Source organism: Pleurodeles waltl, chromosome 11, assembly GCF_031143425.1.
Source record: "Pleurodeles waltl isolate 20211129_DDA chromosome 11, aPleWal1.hap1.20221129, whole genome shotgun sequence".
Taxonomy (NCBI): domain Eukaryota; kingdom Metazoa; phylum Chordata; class Amphibia; order Caudata; family Salamandridae; genus Pleurodeles; species Pleurodeles waltl.
The window spans coordinates 455,477,189-455,495,702 of record NC_090450.1 but is presented as its reverse complement, the minus strand read 5'-3'; positions in this window follow the sequence as shown (position 1 = coordinate 455,495,702).

Genomic DNA, 18,514 nt, shown 5'->3' with positions numbered 1-18,514 from the left:
TCACAAGAACATCCAGTTCTTATAAGGAATGCACCGCAGGAACACCAGAGAAAAATATATTGCCTACCCTGAATAAACAGGTTGGTTCAACAGCAAAACCCTCCGATAAATAGCTAGAACAAAATCACCACTGTACGGATCAGCCTGAAAAGCTGACGACTCCTCCAGTTAGCCAATACATCATGCCAGGTACAACACTCAGACTGCCTCCTACAGACAAAGAGATAATTGAGTTAACTGAGTTATCTTCAGTGCTTACATCAATTCCAACTCACAATATCAATGGTGGAGGGGGAGGTCTTGGAGAACACCCACCACATCAGGACAGTCGTTTTCGCAGAGATCTGTTCAATGCCCCCTTCTTCACAGCATTACATTTCGATCCTAACATTGCCACAATATAAGGCTGTAAGCACAGCATGGGTGCAGTTTCATTAAGCAGCAACAGAGGAGGTGACATGGGAGTTGACCGAAAAAGCGACAACAGGAGGATCCGTGCACTCTCATCCTAATCAAATGGAAGGCCATGGCGACTTATTCATGGACAGACTTCTCACCCTGTTAACTGCAAGCAGGCAAAACTACCATATCCAAGTTGACGGTGTCAATAGCCGGGGAGAGACATGGAGCAATCATTTAGCAGCAGAAAAACTCAGCCCCAAACTAGCTGTCCACGACTCAAACAAGATTCGCTACCAACAACAACAAATACGACATTAGCCGCTGCAATCAATGCTCTCACTTGGCAGTCACATAAGCTGGAGCTTGCAGGCCATTGCCACAGCAATATCTGAGATGACCCTAAAGATCAACAAACTAGAGGCTAGACTTGGCTCCCTAGGCAACAACTGCTCTTGCCTTCTAATCGTGGAAAACCTTAGTACATTTCTGGAAGTTTTTTCGGCATTAGTTACTGAATTAAAAATCTGGCAGGCACACCCAAACTCTCCCAAGCCAAACAAATTGGCCTTTCATATAGGGTGTAAGAACACTCTACAAGCCATCCCAGATGGGACATTCGAACCCCGAACTGTGGCAACATTGATACTGCCACCACCACAATGCCTCTGGTCTCTCTGGGAAAATGTAACTAAAGTGCAAGTCAACATACATGTGGCATGAATGCATGGGGTGGTGTGTGTGAAGGCCTCGTGCAGAGGTAGTGGGTGGATGTCCTGTGGGCGGCATACAGCATGTGTGCTGGGCCCTGTGTGTGTAAATGGTGTTGTGAAGGGTATGATGGGCCACATGTGTAACAGGCAGGACGCTCTGACCGATACTATTTGCTTTGTGTATTGCCTCTGCAGGTCAGCCCATCAAAAGAAGGGTATATGGCATGCCATTGCCAAGGACGTGCAGACCCTTGGGGTCTACGGCAGGCGGAGCACCCACTGTCGGAAACGGTGGGAAGACCCGAGACGCTGGGCACGGAATACGGCGGACGCCCAGCTGGGGATGGCCTCCCAATGAGGAAGGGGTGCCCGTCGAACCCTGACCCCCCTGATGGGCCGCATACTGGTGGTTGCCTATCCGGAGCTGGATGGGCACTTGAGGCAAAACAGCAGCCACAAGGGGGTGAGTACAGTGCCCATCATTACAACGTATGCATGGTAGGGTGGTATCCAGGTGGGGGCGTGGGTCAGTGGGTGTCCATAGGCCATGCCTGACATTGTAGAGTAGGTCCACTGGTGGCAAGGGTCTGGAAGGGATAGTCCTGCTTCCTAGCTCGTAGGCATCCAATACTGGTCAGGGCTGTGTGGGTCCCAGGTGGACTGCATTTGGCGGTGTGTGCCCCTCCCACTGCCTTGGTAGCTAGCAATATCACTAGTAGTGCAATGCATAGTGCGTAGGGCTGTTCCCTGTGTGTGAGGTGGTGTTGGTGCAGCCATTGACCAAGTGTATCCTTAGTCTCTCTCCCCCCTTTCATGTTTTGTCACCCTGTCCTTATGTGCATTAGCATCATCTGGCGGAGGAGCAGAGGCACCGGTGACGGAGGGAGATGAATCCCACAGGAACCATGAGGCAGAGTCCACCGGCTGTGAGGGCACCAGTGGGACAGAGGGCAAAGGGAGCACTACAGCGGAGACTGGAGGGGACAGTTCGGACACAGATACCTCCTCCGATGGAAGGTCCCTGGTGGTGGCGGACACCTCTGTGACTACCCCAGCTACAGGTACAGCCGCCACCCCCATACCAGCACCGCCCTCCCAGCAACCCCTCAGCGAGTTGGCCGAGCCCGCTCACCCAGGAGGGTGGGCATCTCCTTTGTCCCAGGCACCTCAGGCCCTGCCCTAGTTAGCCCTGCTGCCCTGAGTGAGGAGGCTATTGACCTCCTGCGATCCATCTCTGTAGGGCAGTCAACCATTGTGAATGCCATCCACGGGCTGGCAGCCCAGATGCAACAGACTAATGCATTCCTGGAGGGCATTCACACTGGATTGGCGGCCCAACAGAGATCAATCCTGGCTCTGGCATCCTCTCTGATGGCAGCCATTGTCCCTGTTTCCACACTACCCCCTACAACATCCTCTACCCAATTTCCCCTCAAGCCCAACCTATCCTATGCACACAGGCAGACGTGCATGCACACAAGACAACACACAAGAGTGGCACAGGCAAACACAAGCACCACCCATCATCCCACAGGCACTCACACAAACACCATCCAGATGCGCACTTACCAACATCCACAATTTCCATTGTGTCCCCCTGCTCCTCCACCTCCCTCCCAGTTCCGTCTACACTCACACCTGCATGCACTACATACTCATCCACTACCTGCATCACCACCAGACCTAGCATAACACACACCTCACTGGCAGACACCTCCACAACAGCCATGCACATGTCCTCTATGTCCTATCCCACTGTGTCTGTCCCACCTCCTAAAGTACACAAACGCAAGCACTCAGACACCCAACAGACATCCACCTCATGTCCACAGCATCCAACCCATGCACCTGCACCCAAACTCAGCAGACATACACCTCCTACAACCACTCCCTTTTCCTCCACTCCAAAACCTTGTCCCTCTTCCCACCCCAGTGTCCCTAAGAAGTTGTTCCTCTCCACTATTGACCTCTTCTCTACCCCTCCCCCCATCCTTCACATCCGGGCAGGGTAGCAAAACCCAGGCAAGCACCTCAGCCACCCAGTCCACGGGCCCAGTAGTCTCCACACCCACTCGTGGTGAGAAAGGATTCAGGGCACATGTCCAGAAGGTGAAGGAGCCTGCACCAAGCAGCCACTAGGGGAGGGTGCCTGCCCCAGCTTCTGCCAGGAAGGGCAAGGAGCCATCCCCAGCTGCTGCCAGGAAGGGCAAGGAGCCAGCACCAGCTGCTGCAAGGAAGGGTAAGAAGCCAGGACCAGCTGCTGCCAGAAAGGGCAAGAGGCTTAGGGCCATATGTTTGAAAACATGAGCTTGCGAATCGCAAATAGCGATTTTTAGAAATCGCTATTTCCGAGTCGCAATTTGCCACGTAACAAAATTATGATTCGGAATTAGCGATTTCTTAAAAATCGCTATTTGTGGTTTGCGAGGCCCATTTACCGAATCGCAATTTGCATTTGATTTTTTTGCGATTCGGTAAAAAATCGCAAATTGCGAGAAAGTTTGAGAATGCACACCTGGAGGAGCCTGATGACATCACCAGCAGGAAATGAGTCATCCCAGGCAGTTTCAGGTGCCACACCCAAAGCAGCATCCTGAGAGAGAGCAGCCCAGCCACACAGAGCGGCACTCAGCAGGAGCAGAAACACCTGAGCCAGGATGGAGACCCCAGGACCAGCATAGAAGGCAGAAAGGAAGTGCAAGCTTAAATTTAGTGAACAGGAGCTTGAGGTCCTGAATGAGGAGGTGGTGAGGAGCCATGACCGCCTGTTCGGGAAATCTTCACTCCAGGTTCCTGAGAGTGAAAAGAGAAGATTATGGCTGGACATTCAATCACAAATCTGCGCCATTGGAGTGGCACAGCGCTCCATAGAGGAAATAAAAAAAAGGTGGTACGACCTGCGCTCCCGTGCAAAGGAGAGGGTGGCAAGGAGACTTGCGGAGGCCAGGGGTACAGGTGGCGGACCACCAACAGAAGCACCATCCACACCATTGGAGGACCTGGTGGAATCCACACTCCTCCCTGAAGCTGTGACTGGGGTCACAGACATCGACACCTCCGGCACACCGAGTACCAGCCAAGGTAAGTGCAATGATGTTTGTGAACCCGATATGTGTATGCACAAAAGCCCCTTAGGAATTAGCATGTAATGTGAAGCAGTGTGTGAAGTAGTCCAGTCCACATCTTAGAAGCAGCACAACAATGCATTATGGGAGTGGCAGTCCACAAATTAGTACAGACAGTAGCATAACAATGTAATGAAGTATAGTGACACCCAAGGTAACACAACACACACAACACCGTGTAGAGCAGTACCTGTACCTTTATTGCCATTTTCTGACAGATAATGTAACATACAGAACTGACATGCTGCATATTGTTGTTGCAGGTGGGCCAGGCCCAGCAGCCACACACAGTCCATGTGTAGGAGAGATGGACACCCATCAGCCCTCGGACACCAACACCAGTGGGTCCCTCCACATATCCACTGTCTGCCACAGTCCCAGGGAACTACCACTGCCAGAGTTCAGCGGCGACTCGGATGAGCACTTCGAAGGGCCAAGCACACCGTCTGCACCAGACAGGCACAGCCAGATTCTGGAGGGCAGGAGCCAGCCAGCACCACGCAGGATTCCAACAGAGTCCCAGCAGCAACATTATGAGGCAGGTGAGGGTCAGTCCTTATTCGGGGGCCCTGAGGCTGCTATGTTGCAGGAGCAGCGCCTGGAAAACAAGCGGATCCTCAGTTTAGACCGGAACCTGCAAGTGCATAACCAACACATGATTGCCCTGCATCGGGAACTGGACGCACTAAATAGCAATATTTCACAGCTGCATGAGGGACAGGTGCAGGCTTCAGAGGACACCAGGGACCTAACTAGTGCTGTCCGTGACCTCTGCCAGGAGCTGCGCCATGAAAGGGTTTGCCGGAGCAGACAGGAACACAGATTCTGGACAATGTTTGGCAGCTACTGCAGGTCCTCCAACAGGATGGCTAATTCCACTGCACTAATCGCCCGTCGCGCAGTGGCAGCACAAGTGGAGGCTGCACATAGCAGCAGGGACGTTGTCCAGGGACTAGTTCACATCACAAATGTGATTGAACACATAATGGGACAGAGATCTGCCACTCCCAGTGAGGTAGCCTTGGGGGACACTGAGGACAGTTCAAGCCTCAGTAGTGTTGCCGTACCAGCAGCAGACACCAGACGGCGCAGTGCCAGGTGCAGCACTGCCACTGAAGGTGACAATCAAGGTGCCAGTGACTTAACTGGGCACCCGAGTGGTGTACGTGGGAGAAGAAAGTGACTCTTGCCGCCATTACACTGCTGTTGCCACTATGAGGGAATAGTGCGTGACTCTGTTAATTAGTTAATTTGTGTTTCTAACATCACCTGTTTCATTTATTTCTCAATCATTCATTACCTGACGTAAGGTAATACATTTATATCACTACAGGTACAGTTGTCAGTGGATTTTTGTCATTCATACTCATATCCGAAATGGTTGTGTGTGATGTCGGCACGCCTTTGCCTTCCCTCTGCTGCACTGGTCCTGTCTGCTGGCTGTAGAGGTGGTATGGGATCGTCGTCCTCATCTGATTTAGTGTCACTGATTTCTATAGGTATGCCCCTGGTTGTAGCTATATTGTGCAAGATTGCACAAGTAGCCACTATTCTACATGTGGTCTCTGCACTGTACTGTAGTGCCCCTCCACTTTTGTGGAGGCAACGGAAGCGACTCTTCAGCAGTCCAAATGTGCGCTCCACCACGTTGAGGGTTGCCCTGTGTGCTGCATTGTATCTCCGTTCTGCTGGTGTTGTGGGATTGAGGTAGGGCATCATCATGTAGGTGCGCACTGCGTAGGCACTGTCTCCTGGAAGGGACAGAAGGTGTGATGAGTAACTGAGCCATCTGACATGGGTTCGCCATCTATGCACCAGTGTACAGAGTGACATTACCTAGTAGATATCCTTCACCAAACTCCCCAGCTAGAAGTCTTGTGTGAATGCTGCTGTGGCGAAAGATGTACGAATCATGTGTGCTCCCTGGGTACCTGGCCACGAGATCAGTTATGATATAGGAGGCATTGCATATCACCTGAATATTCCTGGAATGTTGGTATTTACGGTTTCGGTACACATACTCTTTGGCTGATGGTGGACAGATTGCCACATGTGTGCCATCTAAGGCACCTAGGACGTGGGGGAACTGTGCTATCTGATAAAACTCTTTTTTTGTCTGCTGTATTTCCTGTGGGTTGTGGGGGAATCTGATGTACTGTTGGAGTTTGCTTAGCATGGCGTTGATAAATGCAGTGAAAAATCTGGAGAGGGTACTCTGTGAAACCCCTCCAGCTGCTGCTATGACCTCTTGATAGCTCCCTGAGGCAAGTAGGTGTAGGGAGCATAATACCTGCACATGGGTGGGTATGCTGTGAGTCCTTAGTGTTCTGTGCTGCAGTATGGGTTGTAGCTCAGCTATCAGATCAAGTATCATGGCTGAGTTCAACCTATACCTCTCAAATATTTCCTCCTCTGTCAGGTCAAAAAGTGTAATGCGCACTCTGAAAATGCGCTCCTGTCTCCTCCTCCCTCTCCTCAAACCTGCCAAGATCCTCATCCTCCTCGCCATGACGTAGAGTGCAGCCATTGTGGAAAAGGGTCTGAGGCATTCCGGGCCTCTTTATATAGGTTGCACCTGGTTACCACCTGGTTTCACTTAGTGGTATTTCGCATGTGCAAAATGCCATTCTGCGAAAATCCGCAAATTGCGATTTTTTGATGCATCTATTTGCGACTTGGAATTTGCGAATCGCATTTTGCGCTTCACAATTTCCTACTGGAAATACCGAATCGCAAAATGCGACTCACAAAACCAGGTCGCAACGCAAAAAATCACAATTTTTGCGATTTCTTATTTTTGGTCTGCGAATGCCTTTCATGAATCGCAAACCACGTTTTTGCACTCGCAAACGGCCGATTTTGGCGATTCGCATCGTTTGCGAGTGCAAAAACTTTTCATACATCTGGCCCTTAGTGCAGAGACTCAGACGGAGACCCCACCATGAACAATGGTTGTGCAGCCGTCCGTGGCTTCAGGAGAAGGACTGGAGCTTCCCCCCACCACCAGCAGCACCACCACCACCAGTGGGCAGCCATCCATGGCTGCAGGGGATGGGCTGGAGCTTCCCCCCACCAGCAGCAGCTGCACCACCACCACCAGTGGGCAGCCTTCCGAGGCTGCAGGGGATGGGCTGGAGCCTCCCCCCAGCAGCAGCAGCACCAGCAGTAGGAAGCCGTCTGGGGCTGCAGGGGAGGGTCTGGAGCTTCCCCCCACCACCAGCAGCAGCACCAGCACCACCACCACCATCAAGGCTTTAGGGGATGGGCTTAAGCTCCCTCCCCCAGCAGCAGCAGCAGCACCACCACCACCACCACCAGTGGGCAGCTGTCTGAGGATGCAGGGGATAGGCTGGAGCCTCCCCCCACCACCAGCACCAGCAGCAGCACCACTTCCACCTCTGAGCAGCTGTCACCGCCAGCGGACGGTATGTAGTCCAGCATCCATGGGCTGCTGTGCGGCCTGCCCCCTGCAGATCCAGTGGGTATGGCACGCACCTGAGAGACTGTGACCTTGCACTCCCCAGGACAGAGCACAGGGCACGATTCCCCCTCCAGAACCAGTGGGTAAGACACCCACCTACCCCAGCCTCCCCAGGATGAAGAGCACAGGGCATGATGCCCCCTCCAGAACCAGTGGGCAAGTCACCCACTTGAGAGACTGTGGCCTTGCACTCCCCAGGACCAAGCACAGGGCATATTACCCCGTCCAGAGCCAGTGGGCAAGTCACCCATTTGAAAGACTGTGGCCTTGCACTCCCCAGGACAGAGCATAGGTCATGTTGCCTCCTCCAGAACCAGTGGTCTTCTTTCATCTGCCAGTTGAGGTGCCCCCCCCGTTCCCCATCCCCCTGAGGTGCCTGCCTAATTTCCAATTGAGGCCCCTGCAATGTTCTCTCTGTGTTGCTGCAGGTGACAGGTGGGGCCTTGGACCTTGGCCTGTGGCCCTGTGGCCCATGCACACTGAGGACTGGGCAGTGTCCCTTGAACTGTACATATGTCTATACCAGTTGCATTGCATTTTCATATTTATACTGTATTTATTTTATTACACCCGCTTTATCACATTCCTGTTGTCCTTGCATTATTCCTCAGGGGTACAGGGTCAATATGTTTTATTAATGCATCTGATTGTGTGTATGGTGTTTGGGGTGGGGGGGTGTCACTCTCTTTTTCCTCCCGCCCTCTCCTGTGTACTAGGCGGCTGTACTCACAGTGGTCGTCATTGGGAAGATTTGCAGCTCGGGCTCCTTGGCAGCGTGGTTGTTCCCTTTGTCTCCAATGGTGTGTCCTTTCCCTTCTGAGGTCTCTTTCCGCCAGGCTTTTGATTTTGTTGGTACCGCGCCAGTAAAGATGGCGGATTGTGCTGTCATTATGTGGTGGGCGGAACATTGACTTCCACCTGGCTGTAGGCGGCTACAGCTGTGGTGCCTGTTGTTTCCGCCCTGGCGGTCGGTGTGGTAAAGTGGCTGTCTATCTGGCTTCTCACTGCCATGGTCATAATTTGGCGGTAATTACTGCAAGCCTGTTGGCGGTATTACCGCCACATTATCACCGACCGGCAGGGTTGTAATGAGGGCCAATGCCTATTTCTTTCATTCACTGATGTTTTTGTTAGCGTGTCTGACCTTAATAAGTAAACTCACAAGGGGACACAAATAGGTCGATGAACCTTTTGACTCACAATTAAGATGTTCTTACCAGGGCTCCAAAACATAATCACTAACCAATACACAATATCAGTAATCAACAATTATCAGTAACATTAATAATCAATAGAGTCAGTATTGTCATGCACCATGACCTTTTAGTCATGAATAGCCACACATTTTAGCAAAAGTTAGAAAATGTATTTCCCTCTATTAACAATGCTAAGGTCATGTAGATTAATCTCAAAATCAAATGAAACACGTACAGAAACAATACTGGCTGTCTAAAGGGGCAGAAGAAACGTAATCTAATCAAAGCTTGAACAACAAAACATTCTAAGGTTACGGTACAAATTAATTACAAAGTCAACTGCGTAAAAGTGATGACATATTGGAATTCAGGAAAGAAATTCATCAAGCATTATTCTCTATTAGCACAACTTCTTTAGTAAGAATCCTTAACTAACACCATATTAGCATCAGCATGTTGGGCTTCATGAAAAACTATTTATTAACACAAATTTGGAAAACATCTATGGCTCTACCAAACAGTGCAGTTGGTACCTAGAAAGGAAAAGCAAATAGACATAATAGTCAACAGTCTAATTCATAATAACTATCATCATTGTGGACAGCAAGCAAAGTCAGCCTTCGTCCTCAGGACATCAGTCGATCAGCAAGGCAATCAGGATTCAGATCAAAGTTCAGAAAATGCAAAGTCTTTAAGCAGTAAAGTTAAGCATGTCTCTTGTCGGGGTGCACAAGAAAATATTGACCTTTTGGCCAGCAAGAAAATGGGCAGTGCACCTGTCTTCTCTCAGTGCAGTGTTGTTAAATCAAAACTACTAAAACTATATCTCAAATCCCTGTTGGTCAGTTAATCGCATGTTCACACTTTGTACAATAAAGCTAAAACTCCAAATCTATTAATTCTACCATTACTCCGTTCACTGATTGGTTGTCCTGCAATGTCCTCGTCATCCGGCTTGTCAGGTAACAATATTGTTGCAGCTTCTACTCCAGTCAGTATCTCCATTGTTCTCCTCCTGATAAAGTCAGTCTCACAAGCATTACACACAAAATGTTACATTAGCAAGAACAGCATTTTCTAGCAGTCGGTTCTTATGAGAACCTTTAGTTATGAGCACATTTAAACAATGAAAAATGGAAAATCACAGTTTAACTCTCTAGGACAGCCATTCATTAAAAGTTAAGAAACACAGCTTTGACATGAGGCCTGGCAGGTAGGCCAAGACCTTCGCTAAGGTAAGGCCTACAATTAATAAAGCTAGTACATAATGCATAACCTTTAATATGACATATTATTATATTAGTCAAACAACTATTCAACATTTCACAATATTAAACTAGTAGTAAGTACACTTTGTGAACATTGACAGCCACTCTTCATAATCACATTTTCAAATACATGCATTATTTTTTTACATTATTACTTTTTCTACACAAACCCCTTATTCACAATACATGAACACTCATTCATTTTTATTAAAACACATGCGCTAGCATTTTCAAGGAGCTTTGTAATATCTGACTAGCTTGCTGGCAGATCTGAAGCTGGATGTTATTGTTATACATTTGATAACTTGTGTGGTATTATGCCCACACAACCCTCAGTGGCAGCAAATATAAGGGAATCAATGGTGCCAACAGGGAGGAGCATTGTATCTGACAATCCTGCCCAAAGGTTTAACCTTTTTTAAGCCAGTGTCCTGGTCCATATTGTCATATGCCACTGTGAGATAACGAGAAAAAGGACATCTTAATTTTGCATATAGTGATCAGAGATTCCTCTCTGGTGTCGGCCAGTGTGGCTTCAGCTGTCTTCTTGGGGTGGAATGTGACTATTAGTCTTTGATGCAGGAAACCGAATTGTTAAAGCCCTGGGTGAGAAAGAGTGCACACTTTTAAAGTGGGTGAGGTCTGAAGCCCCACAAAGTAAAAGCTATCTAATTTCTATGAGGTAATTCCCAGCTCTAACAGTAATGGTAAATCTGGGAATGTGCCAAAATCCATGGGTGGGTGGTTGGGAATGCCCATGCTCCACCCAGGGAATGCCTTCCCAGGGCAGAGTAATGTAATGCAGTGATTTGCTCTGTGCTGCTTTAATCTAAATTTATCAAGCCAGGCAAGGCCATGCAAGGTGGCCTTGTCTAGATTGATAAATCAAACTTGAGAGTTCCATCGCTCTTGTGCCCTGTTGCCTGGTGCAAGGGTGATGCAAGTCTTTAAAAAGGCAAACAATCCAGCTATTAAAATGACACCAAAAAGATGAAAAATGGAGTTGGGATTAGGAGTTATTAAAAAACAGAAAAAAGTCCATCAGGCACAATAGGAAACAATTGAACAAAGGAGAAGCTGTGTGAGAATACATTGACATGAGAAGTAGCTGCAGGATAGAGCAATGCAGATACATCTAAAGGGGAACCCAAACTGACAAGTGAGCATTCCCCTCGAAAAGTAAAAAGAGATCAATACTATTTTCCTCCTTCCAAGAAACATGTCCATCAAAGTTCTGGTAGGGATACAACTTTAAGGGGGTCATTGAACCTGCCCGCCAAGCTGTAACCGCCATGCGGCCGCCAATGCGGCCGCACTCCCGCGGTGCCCATTACAACATCCCCGCTGGGCCGGCCCGGCAGTTGCACCCGTCGCGCTTTTCACTGTCTGTTAGGGGGCCCCTGCACTGCCCATGCCAGGGCCCCAGGACTCCCCTTACCACTAGCCTCTTCCTGGCAGTGCAAACCGCCAGAAACAGGCTGGCGATAGGGAAGTCATAATCCCCAGGGCAGTGCTGCTTGCAGTGCTGCCCTGGCGGATTATCACCGCCGGGGCTAAAACGGCGGGAAACCACCAGCCCCGGTGGTGGGACCGGGGCCCTACCGCTGCGGTCAAAATAAGGGTCTCCGCACCGCCAGCCTGTTGGCGGTACGGACGCCACTTTAGCCCTGGCGGTGAGACCGCCAGGATCGTAATTACCCCCTAAATGTTCACATACACTGACAATCAATGCAAGGCAGCATTCATGTCTACTGGAGTATTACTAAGATTACATCATGCCTCTTTTAGCCAACAGACTTGACCTCTGACACAACCGATCCATTCATGTGCTCTTTGACAGTACCTCTGTCCCCCTAAGTACTATGTGCATACAGGGAGTGCAGAATTATTAGGCAAGTTGTATTTTTGAGGATTAATTTTATTATTGAACAACAATCATGTTCTCAATGAACCCAAAAAACTCATTAATATCAAAGCTGAATATTTTTGGAAGTAGTTTTTAGTTTGTTTTTAGTTTTAGCTATGTTAGGGGGATATCTGTGTGTGCAGGTGACTATTACTGTGCATACTTATTAGGCAACTTAACAAAAAACAAATATATACCCATTTCAATTATTTATTATTACCAGTGAAACCAATATAACATCTCGACATTCACAAATATACAATTCTGACATTCAAAAACAAAACAAAAACAAATCAGTGACCAATATAGCCACCTTTCTTTGCAAGGACACTCAAAAGCCTGCCATCCATGGATTCTGTCAGTGTTTTGATCTGTTCACCATCAACATTGCGTGCAGCAGCAACCACAGCCTCCCAGACACTGTTCAGAGAGGTGTACTGTTTTCCCTCCTTGTAAATCTCACATTTGATGATGGACCACAGGTTCTCAATGGGGTTCAGATCAGGTGAACAAGGAGGCCATGTCATTAGATTTCCTTCTTTTATACCCTTTCTTGCCAGCCACGCTGTGGAGTACTTGGACGCGTGTGATGGAGCATTGTCCTGCATGAAAATCATGTTTTTCTTGAAGGATGCAGACTTCTTCCTGTACCACTGCTTGAAGAAGGTGTCTTCCAGGAACTGGCAGTAGGACTGGGAGTTGAGCTTGACTCCATCCTCAACCCGAAAAGGCCCCACAAGCTCATCTTTGATGATACCAGCCCAAACCAGTACTCTACCTCCACCTTGCTGGCGTCTGAGTCGGACTGGAGCTCTCTGCCCTTTACCAATCCAGCCACGGGCCCATCCATCTGGCCCATCAAGACTCACTCTCATTTCATCAGTCCATAAAACCTTAGAAAAATCAGTCTTGAGATATTTCTTGGCCCAGTCTTGACGTTTCAGCTTGTGTGTCTTGTTCAGTGGTGGTCGTCTTTCAGCCTTTCTTACCTTGGCCATGTCTCTGAGTATTGCACACCTTGTGCTTTTGGGCACTCCAGTGATGTTGCAGCTCTGAAATATGGCCAAACTGGTGGCAAGTGGCATCGTGGCAGCTGCACGCTTGACTTTTCTCAGTTCATGGGCAGTTATTTTGCGCCTTGGTTTTTCCACACGCTTCTTGCGACCCTGTTGACTATTTTGAATGAAACGCTTGATTGTTCGATGATCACGCTTCAGAAGCTTTGCAATTTTAAGAGTGCTGCATCCCTCTGCAAGATATCTCACTATTTTTGACTTTTCTGAGCCTGTCAAGTCCTTCTTTTGACCCATTTTGCCAAAGGAAAGGAAGTTGCCTAATAATTATGCACACCTGATATAGGGTGTTGATGTCATTAGACCACACCCCTTCTCATTACAGAGATGCACATCACCTAATATGCTTAATTGGTAGTAGGCTTTCGAGCCTATACAGCTTGGAGTAAGACAACATGCATAAAGAGGATGATGTGGTCAAAATACTCATTTGCCTAATAATTCTGCACTCCCTGTACTTGTGTTTCAACAGAAACATCAATGAGGAAACACATTTGAGGTTTAGATAAATATATGTAGAATGTATATATGCAGCACAACTTGCACTGCCCAAATAACATCGGTGCTACACTTTTTATTACGTCTGACCTTATTAAGTGAATTTAAAAGGGAAAGCGAAAAGGCCGATGGACCTTTTGACTGCACTTCGAGTAGTTCCCACCATGTAACCCCATACCAATACAAATCAATAGTAATAACAATCAATGACTTTAATAATCAATAGGAGTCAGTAATTTCCACCTCGCGGCCATGAATAATCACACATTTATGTAAAAGCTAGAATGTTTATTTCCCTATATTAACAATGTTAATGTCACATAACTTAGTCTCAAAATCAAATGATAAACATACAGAAACAGCACTGGCTGACCAAAAAGAATCGCAATCTAATCAAAGCTTGAGCCACTACACAGTCTAAAGTCACAGTACAAATAAGTAGCAAGAATAATTGCGCAAACGAAATAACATACATTTAGATTCAGCAAAGAAAAGACATCAACCGTTATTACATGTAGCGAACATAATTAGTGAGTACCCTAACTAATATCAGAGTAGAATAGCATGTTTGGACTTCATGCAAAACAATTTAGTCAACACAAATTTGGAAAACATCTAACTATGGCTCTATCAAAATAGTGGTTGGTACCTAGAAACATAAACAAATAGACATAGCAATCAGTAACATAGTCCTTATACCTGTCCTCAATATGGTTCAGTAAGCTGTGACAGTCTTCGTCAACAGGACATCAGTTCGGTCAGCAAGGCATCAGAATTCAGCATCAATGTTCAGAAAAAGCAAAGTCTCTCTAAGCAATGAGGTTAAGCACATCTCTTCTCTGGAAAAATTGGACAAATAAAAATGGCTGTACGGCAAACGGAAAAATTGACAAATGGTGTCCTCCTCTCAGGTTAGTTTGGCTAAGATAGATTTCATTCACCCCCAGTCACAAAAATGTGGGTTTAATCCATTGTGATTTTAACCACCATGTCACCCCATGATTTGGGGCTTCCTTGTGCAATTGATGCCCAGGATGAGGCCTAGTTTCCAAGCGTGGTTGCTAGGGTGGGTGTGGGTTGGATTTTGGCAGTCCACCAGGTGGAGTTCCAAGGTGAGCTCCTATTCCCGAAGATCAGCACTTCAGTTTTGTCAGTGTTGAGCTTGAGGCAATCTTCTTTCAACCAACTGACCACGCTGATCGTGCATTGTTTGAAGTTGTCATGGTGGTGGCGATGTCACCTGAGACAGAAAAAAAGAGATGGGTGTCATCAGTGTAGGATATGATGTTGATTCTGTGGGATCTGAAGATGTTAGCCAGAGGAATTATGTACATAAAATTGCAGAGTGATGATCCCTGTGGGACTCCGCAGATGAGGTCATTTGGGTCTTGATGTGAATATCGTCAGCCTGTCTTGTATTCTTTCAGAGAGGATGAAAGCTATCCATTTGAGTGCTGCTCTGGTTATACCCGCTGTGTGTAGTCTGTTAATGAGTGTGTGGTGGGAGACAGTGTTGAAAATGTCACAGAGGTCAAGGAGGATGAGGGCCTTGGTCTGTGGGTGCCCCCTGAGTAGACTCAATGTATTTAATTGTATTCAATGTAGGGGTAGAAGGAGTCTTATCCTTATTTTGGTCCCATCAATGTAGACTATAACCTTAGGGGAAAGTACAACTCAATAGAACTTGACCTTTGTTGTCAGAGGGACTTATCCCATTCTCTGACCCTTTCCAAATCACCCCAAGAAAAAGGGCTTATACCTTTTTTCTCACACTAGAGAAGTTTAAAGCTGGCAATATGACAACTTATAAAACTCACAGAAGCAGTGTAGTAGACACACATTTCTGCTGTTAACGTCAACAAACTAATCTGACTTTATGCTTCAAAATTCAGTTTGTAACAAAAGATAGATCAAAATGGACTCACCTGTCTATCGGGTAGGTCAATTTAATTACAAAATTGCTTTTCAATTTTAGCGAAAGGCAAATGCAGGTGGGAGCGATTAGTAATCCTAACTGTCCAGCATCAAAATATTAGATGTTCAGAGCCCAAAACAATCCTGTCAAAAGAGAGGATTTCTTACATTGGGGAAGATGATTTTGTACCAGCTGTTTTTGCAATTGCTTGTCTCCAGTCTTTTCAAGTTTGTACTGTGGTATGGTATATGAAAGGTTAGGTGTTAGATGCCAGACAAGAAGTAGAGGTGTACTCAAATGTCAAGTGTGTCGTCGGACAAAAGAATGTAACCATTCCCTAGCGGGTCAATAGCCGGGGAAAGCATGTTTTCAAATAGCTTCTTTTATGGTTTGGTGCCGGCTTGTCAACCCACAGGTTGATGTTCACCCAACTATTGCAAAACAAAATTCATGGTTAGTGGTCGCTACATTGCTGCATCGATGAACAAACTATTTGGGGTTATTCAGTAACGAGCCGTTTTTGTTTGTTCATTTGCATATGTGAAGGTTAACTCTGACGACATCCCCTACTTGTCTTCTCTATTCCTGTAGATTATTCTATAACCTGTGGAATACAGCTTCTCAAAGATGATCACAGCATTACCATCAGTCATGTTTCTGTCAGCATATCTAGGTGGCAGTCATTTTTGACAATCAGATTGTGTTGACGAGCACTGAACACCACTTTTAGCAATGGGTTGTCAGTCATTGAGAGCACTGAAATGGTTAGGTGTTTGGTGAATTAGTATGCATATCCGTTTGCTCTGATCGGTGAGCGTCATCATTGACCCCTTGGTTTTGAATCCATGCTAACAGGCCTCGGGAAAGGCACGCATTAAAGAACATTATTTCATTGAATGAGAGTGAGGTGCGAAGAGTAACTGGGTGCAGGGGTTGTTTTAGTACAGTAAGTGGCACAGTGATGAGGAGAATGGTCAAGGCTCTACAGTTTGGTCAATGGACTGTTGAAACATCGATGATTGGTCGTCTCACTAATTTGATCTCTTTGCAGAAGCAGCTGATGAACTGTCAAACTGGAGGGGCATAAATACCTGTCCTAGCTTAGCTTCCTTTGGTTTCTCCCAGGTAATTTTTTTTTTAGATTTGGGGGCATATTTATACTTGTTTTGCACCAAATTTGCATCATTTTGTTATGCAAATTCAGTGCAAAACTAACTCCATATTTACACTTTGGCGCTAGACCAGTCTAGCACCAAATGTATGGAGTTAAAGTCATGTTTTGGATGTGGAAACCTGCTTTGCGTCAATGAGATGCAAAGTAGGCGTTCCCGTGCAAAAAATGACTCTATGGCCTTAGGGCAATATTTATCCCCCGTGCTAAAATCATGCACTGGAGGTAGGAAGGGTCAAATAATGGTGCAAACCTTGCTTTACACCATTATTTAACGACTGGGTCAGGGCACCTGTTAGGGGACCTGTGGGCCTATTTCCATGGTGGAACCCCATGGAATAAGTCCACAGGTGCCCTCCCCAAGCCCCAGGGACACCCCCACCCACACCAGAGGGACAGCAGAGGATGGGGGACCCTATCGCAGGTAAGTATATGTAAGTACAAGTAAGTATTTTTTTATTTTTATTAAGTGCCATTGGGGCCCTGAAGTGGGCCCCCCTACTTGGCACTGGGTGCAATGGCCATGCCCAGGGAACCCTGGTCCCCTGTGCTGGCCATTGGGGTAGTGGGCATGATTCCTGTCTTTGCTAAGACAGGAGTCATGTGGTATGGATGGTTTTGCGAAAGAAAATGACGCTAGGCTGGTTAGAGTCATTTTTTTTACTCCAACCTGCCTAACGTCATTTTTTGGTACAAAACCCCCTTCTTCCATAGTGCCTGCCCTACCCGGCTAACGTCATTTTTTTTTACGCTAGCCTACCCTTTGCACCGGTTTGCACCGTTCCATAAATATGGTGCTCGGTTGGTGCTCAGAAATGGGGCAAGCAGGTGCTAAACTTTTCAGTGCAAAACTGTGTTGGTGCAGTTTTGCACCAAAAAGTATAAATCAGGGCCCTAGTGTGAAAATGTGCGTTATATAGCTCCATTGTCTCATAAAGAATGTTATTGCTTTTCCTTTAACATACATTATTGAAACTGTTAAAAGAAAAGTGTTTGGCACTCTCCTGTACCAGCAAGCTACCATCAGATAAGCAATTCAAAAGGCCTGGTCGCGACTACCAAAATTATCATATGCATGCTTGCATTGCACCCTGACAGACACATATTTATACAAAGATTTGCTCAACACATTTAGCATACTACTTACCTTTATGTACAGGCAGTGTTTTTTGTATCAGAGTTTATAGCTCAAAGTTGCCCAGAGCAGCTTCCAGCTGTGGGACTAGCACTAGCCTAGCTGCTACACAGTGCTAGGCCTCAACTAGCTACCAATGCAAATAATAATGGCTGTGACGGGGAGTTGGGGTAGATGGGGTTGTGAGATAAGAAGTGATAAGGGTCCCTAAGGGAAATTTTAGGGGCTGGAAGCGGGAATGAGGAGCATTGAAATAACCTGAAAGCAGACAACACCTGGCAAAGACTTAGACCTCTAAGGCAGCTTGACAGAGGATACTAGCACTCACTGCTTTCAGCTCAGGGCTCTAATGACATTTCTCCAAAAGGTGTCGCTCAGCTGCAGCTGGTGAAGGAAGGAGGGAAATACGAGCCCAGCACAGTCCTAAAGAAGCTATACTAAACCTCACCGAAAGCCCCCAGCTCTGACAGCATGTAAGTCAGAAGCTGATGGGCTAACCTGGAAGAGAAGATAGAGGCCAGCAGAGAGGCTAGAGAACTGAAGAGCGAACAGGAGGCAAGAGGCTTTAGCAACTCAGGGGTCAGCCAGTCAACAGATCTGGGCGAGCCGAGTGCTCGACTGAATCCCTGGAAAA